A 6,000-nucleotide genomic window follows, 5' to 3' on the forward strand; every position below is an offset into this window, starting at 1 on the left:
CTATATTTGATGGCTAAGAGTAATTGCGATCTAACAATTTTGTGAAAAATAGTTGTTCACTATTAAGACTCATGTAACTAGTCTAACTTGAAGCATTTGAATTCTCACTTCTTCTTTTTTTTCCTTAGGTTAAATTATTTCAGAAAATGCTATTAACATATGATTTTGATTGGTTGGCATGGAAACAATTTGACAACGAATTGGAGAACCTGATCCGCCGATGCATCATCAAGAGGATTAGATCTCTTCTGACTATGCTCAGACTTATACACAAAGCAAGGATGACATTAATCTCAAATATGAGACCATTATGTGTTAAAAAAAAACAAAAGGTATTGTGTTTAAGAGAAAGAAAAAGTTTTTTATCAGTTTTGTTTTTATTGGGTAATTTAATGGGGAAGACAGGCTCCTATCTATTTTTTTAAAATAGATTAGGAGTTAATTTTTGACTCCTACCCATTTTTTTCAAATAAATCCCATTTTTTTCAAATAAATTAGGAGTTAACTTTTGACTTTTATTGATAGGTAATGTTAGTAGTAGAAATGAAAACCACAACATAGTAACTAACGTATAGGGCCACTACTGCAACGTGGTGACGGGCTTTTTTTTTTTTTTTTTTTTTGTCACCGATTGATGTACAACAAAGTCTTTCCAACTTTTCGCTTTCCTATCAACTTTCTCACTCTTTATTTATAACTTATACCTTCTCCTTCACGTAGCTAATAATAGGGTTGGAGATGGGGTAGCTCGGCTCTAGTTGCTCAGGTTAGCCGAAGGCATAGCCCAAACCTAACCAAAATAAATAAAAAAAAAAAGAAAAAAAAAAAGAAAAAAAAAAAACGGGACAAGCAATAAGGAAAAAATAATTACAAAAGCTCCTAGCGAAAGGCCAGCCTTATCCAAAAGTGGCCATCGAGCTACATACCCTAGTTTTTTATGGCGGGGCCACCTGACATTATCGTTTTATTCCTACAACCGACTGGCGACCTTTTTTTAAGAAAAAATTGAAATTTCCTTTTTGGAAAATGGTTTGATAGGGCTGCAGCCCTATCAAAATAAGTAAAGCCTTTCCTCACAACTCATCGAAAATTGTTATTTGCGTTGAAGAACATTTACATCGATCATCTCGGCTTGAACATTTTGGTTGAAAAAAATTAGAATTTCAAGCTCTAAAAGTATATATTGTAATAAATTATTTAGAATGTCCACTTCTCCCTTAAAATAAGTGTTCATAAATTTGTAAGATTTGTATATTTTTTGAGTCTCAAATTTTATTGTCGGAATTAAGAATATATTTTAGAGCCATTATTGAGATTTAAGAAAGGGGTGGCAATGGAGCCCACCCTCGAGGGGTGGCCACCCTCTCCACCACTATGGGAACTTTCTCATTCGGGAGTCTTGATAATGGGGTTGAGTTCACAATGGTGGCACTACCTGAGTTTAAGTTATAACTCATCGATGCATTCAAAAATCACTCACAATTTCTAAAACGGGTAGGGGCCTGTATTCCCAACTGATCTACCAAAAAAAAAGAGATCATGAGTCTTAAGCATTCCAATCCCTGATCAAGGATTAGATGAAAGGTTGTCCAAACATTTCGTTTGGGTGAATATGTGTCCAAATATTTTAAAAAAAACAACAAAAAGGGTGGTAAAAAAATTAGAGATGTAGAGAGAGAAAAAGCACAAGAGAAAATCATGCTCTTGTAACAAGTTCAATGAGAAAACTTATTAATAGTTTTTGGTTTATTTTAGCTTTTTAAACCACTGTAGCTGAAGAACTCACTGAAATGTTGGGCATGACAATGATTCCTCTGTAAAACTTTTGTGCAGCCCATGTGTAATTCAAAGAAACGAATAGTATATATATATATATATATATATATATATATATATATATATATAGATAATTGAGGCTGATCAATGGCATATTTTTTACCCTTTTGATTCTATATTTGATGGCTAAGAGTAATTGCGATTTAACCATTTTGTGAAAAATAGTTGTTCACTATTAGGACTCGTGTAACTAGTCTAACTTGAAGCATTTGAATACTCACTTCTTCTTTTCTCGACTACATATATAAAGATAGTCGACAAAGAATTTTTTAATTTCTTTTTAAATAATATGCTTCAATCTAAAAAAACTAAGAGTAAATAAATAATTTCTTAAAAATAAAAAGACAAAAAACCTACTAAAATTGGTCCGAATTTATTAGAAAGACAAAAGTATTGAGCTTCCCTTAAACCAATTTTCAGTCACTATTTTAGTCAGCATTCATATGATCAATTGATCTAACAATCAACAAAGGAAGAAAATATTTAAAGAAAAAAAAAAACAAAACCTACCATTGAAATTGATCTCAAAATCATCCAATTTTAGTCATGATTTTAGGCTATGTTTAGAAGTTCTTCTCAACGGTTTGTTTTTTTTTTCTTAATTAAAAAGAAAGAGTTGGCACGTTTAGTTTGCCTAATATCTTCTTTCTAGATCGGGCAATTTCTTTTTAATTGTCTTTTTGTTTTTGTGAGAGAGAGAGTTGTCCAATATGGTCGTGAAAGAGAAATAGATGTCCAAGAGAGAGAGAGGTGCACATGATAGGAGAGATGGAGCCTGGGGAAGCAGATGGTGAGGATGATAGTTTTGATGTTCATGTGGTGTTGTGAGGTTTGATTTGTCTTTTGGTTGCTCTCGGGTGCTAGTTTTTCTATTGTGGCTTGAGCGACTGGGTTAGGAGGGGATGGGGTTTGTCTTATGCTCATCTGGTTAGGTTGTCTTTTTTCTGCATAGCAAAGAGGAAGCTATGGAGGCCTTGCGTAATCGTTTTGTTAGGGTGCGTGGAAAGTTGTTGTCTTTAGATTTTTGGAAACCGTCGTCCCATTTGTCTTACTTGCAGATGGAAAGTCTCTGGATCAATCTTTTTGGTATTCCATTCCATGCTTGGAAACTAATTGTTGTGGGGAATTTTACGATGTTGACAGAGCTTCCTTTGGTGGGGTTAATTTGAGAGCTGTGAGAGTACGTATTCGGAAGCTAAGGGGAGCGTCCATTCTCAAATTGGTGAGATTAGTTGTGGGCCAAGAATCTTTTTCTATCGGGGTTTCATCCGATTTGACTAAGAAATCTCAACTTCGGCTTGCTGAGGAGGGGTGGAAGACGGTTCATCGTCGACGCTCGTTTGTTCATGAAATGGCTACCCCAAATTTAAACATTCCGGTAGTATTACATCGGAAAGTGCAGAAGAAGAATGGTCAACACTTTTTCAGGGAAGGCACTAAGGGTGTTCAAAATTTGAAAATTCATCAGAGATGGATTCCTCTGGGGCATTTTGTGAATTTCCCAAATGCATTTGCGTCGGCCGTTTCTGGTGATATGGAGGGTGTAGATCGATAAGATGGTCGCTTGGGCTCACCTAATTTGGCTCCACCTTTTTCTCGGATAAATCAAGAAATGGACGGCGTATCCTTGCATGGGATGATTAAGGCTCAAATATCGGAGGAGGATGGGCGTGTGGTTGCGTCCTCGGCTTTTATATCGGTGTGCGCAAGTGTACTGCCTCCTTTCTCTCCCTTTCGTTATAGGGTCGAAGGCGGCTTTCGGTTGCAAACAATGAAATTTTAGCTAGTTCGTCTTCTTCTATGTGGTGGTGGTGGTGGTGGTGGTGGCTGGGCAGTGGTGCTTATCTTAATTGGCCCTCCAAGTGCTTCTAGATTTGATTGGAAAAATGTACCCGTTAGTGCATCGGCGTGCTGTCAGATGGCTCCGCTCTTCTTCGAGACCCTCCTTCGATCCATTGGCGATTGACCTTTTGGCAATTGTGGTGGTTGATGGAGAAGAACCATTGGAGGAAGGAGAAATTGCACCTGAAGCCTTAGAGAACTTGGATGGAGGAGGAGATGGTTCAGAGGACGCACTTCAGAACCTATGATCCTGGTTGACATGGATACTCCTCCACCCCTTAACGTCATTGTCCAAGAGAATAGAGCCATGTTGCTTGATTTAGTTGCTGATCATCCAGTCAATTCGCCTCTTCAGACGAGTGCTGATAAGGAGGTTCTTGGTGATCCCGATCTGGAGAATATTAGCTCTATTGTTTCTGATAATGGTATGGACTTCAATGTCTCGATTGGTATGGTTTTTAAAGACATTCTCGCGAAGAAAAGGTTGGATAAGAAAGAAAATGTTGCTGCTAGTAAGGTGGTACCAGGGGCTCTGGAAGAGATGCCTAGATCAAAGAGAAAAGGAAAAAGCGTGATTAAAGGCACGAGGTCTTCTGCGAGGCTGTAGGCACGAGGAACCTTGACGCTTAATGCGACGGCGAGAGGAATCATCATTAACGATCAAGTAATTGAGGTTAGCTTGGATTCTTCAGTTGGAGACGGGATGCTGGGAGACAGTTTAGCGGAAGCAATGCTCCTGGAAGAAGCTTTTTTTCGATCTAGCAAGGATAGTCCAGGTTCCTCCTTTGCCAACCCTTTTTAATTAATATTATCTCGTAGAATGTTAGAGGTTTGGGTGACCTCAAGCACAAGAAAGATGTCCACTTTTTGATGACTTAAGTTTAAACCCACTATATTTATTCTGCATGAAACTAAATTTCCGTATCCCAGTTTGTCTGGTGTCAGGGAGGTTTGGGACCTAGTTCAGTTGACTTTTTAGGTATTGATTCAGTAGGTGCTTCTAGGGGACTGTGGATTCTTTGGGATCCTACAGTTTTACAGTCTGTTTGCATTATAAAAAAGTTAACTTTGTAGCAGTTGGTTTTGTGGGACCGGTTTTTTGCTTGAAATGGGTTTTGATGAATGTTTATGGACCTCATGATTTTTCTCTTAAAAATATATTTGTAAATGAGATGTCAGATGCCTTTCTTTTGCTTTATTGTCCTATATGTTTGGGGGGGATTTTAATTTTACTAGGTAGTCGGATGAGTGTAGCAATGGTGGACCGGTCACGGCTGCCATCCGCTTTTTCAATAGATTCATTGAGGGACATGCTCTAATAGATTTGCATGTCTCAGATACTGTCTTTACATGGACTAATGGGAGTTTATTGAAGTTGTCCATATCCAAACTTTATAGGTTTTTGGTTTCTGGAGATTGGTCAGAAGGCTTCCCTCTTGCTTGGGTTAAGGCTTTACTGAGACTCTCCTCTAATCATACCCCTATCATGCTTTGTACTAAGAAGGTCGCTTCGGGCCCTAAACCTTTTAACTGGTCCGTAAGAAAGAGAAGAGATATCACATTAGAGATAAAGTTGAGAAAGTCCTGTGTAGAATTGAAGAGGTGGATGTGGTTGTGCAAAATTCTAGATCATTGTCTGATGTGCTGGTGGTGGAGAGATACTCTTGTACTATGGAGTTGCAGGAGCTTAGAAGGGTTGAGGAGGTATATTGGAAGCAAACGTTTAAAGCTAAGTGGTTGAAGAAGGGGGATCTGAATACTAATTTTTTCCATGCCATGGCTAATGCACGTACTCGCCAAAATAATGTCTCCGGTCTGGTGATCCAGGGTGTTGATCTAGAGGATAGTATTGGGATGACTAATGCAATCATTAGCCATTTCCAAAAAGCTTTAGCCTCTGAGATTAATGTGACCCCCAGACTCAATACGGTGGGCTTTAGAGCACTCCCCTCTGGGATGGCTTCCTTGTTGGAAGTTTATGTCTCATTGGTAGAACTAAAAAGAGCGATATTCTCTTTGCCAAGAGATAAGGCTCCTGGGCCAGATGGATATCCTCTCATTTTCTTTCATACTTTCTAGCATCTGATTAGTAATAAGTTATTGGAGATGATCATGGGCTTCCTTAGGCGAGTCGAACTTTTTAAAGGCGTCAATTCTACTTTTCTTTCCCTATTCTTAATAAGTCTGTCATTGCGAACGTTGAAGATATCAGACCCATCAGTCTCTTGACGAGTCTATATAAATTTGTGGCTAAGGGGCTTGCTGAATGGCTTAAAGTGGTGTTGTCGTCCATTATTACTAGTCCTCAATTAACGTTAATTA

The sequence above is a fragment of the Amborella trichopoda genome, chromosome 8 (genome assembly GCF_054954075.1).
Source record: "Amborella trichopoda isolate Santa Cruz 75 chromosome 8, AtrichopodaSantaCruz75HAP2 v2.0, whole genome shotgun sequence".
NCBI lineage: Eukaryota > Viridiplantae > Streptophyta > Magnoliopsida > Amborellales > Amborellaceae > Amborella > Amborella trichopoda.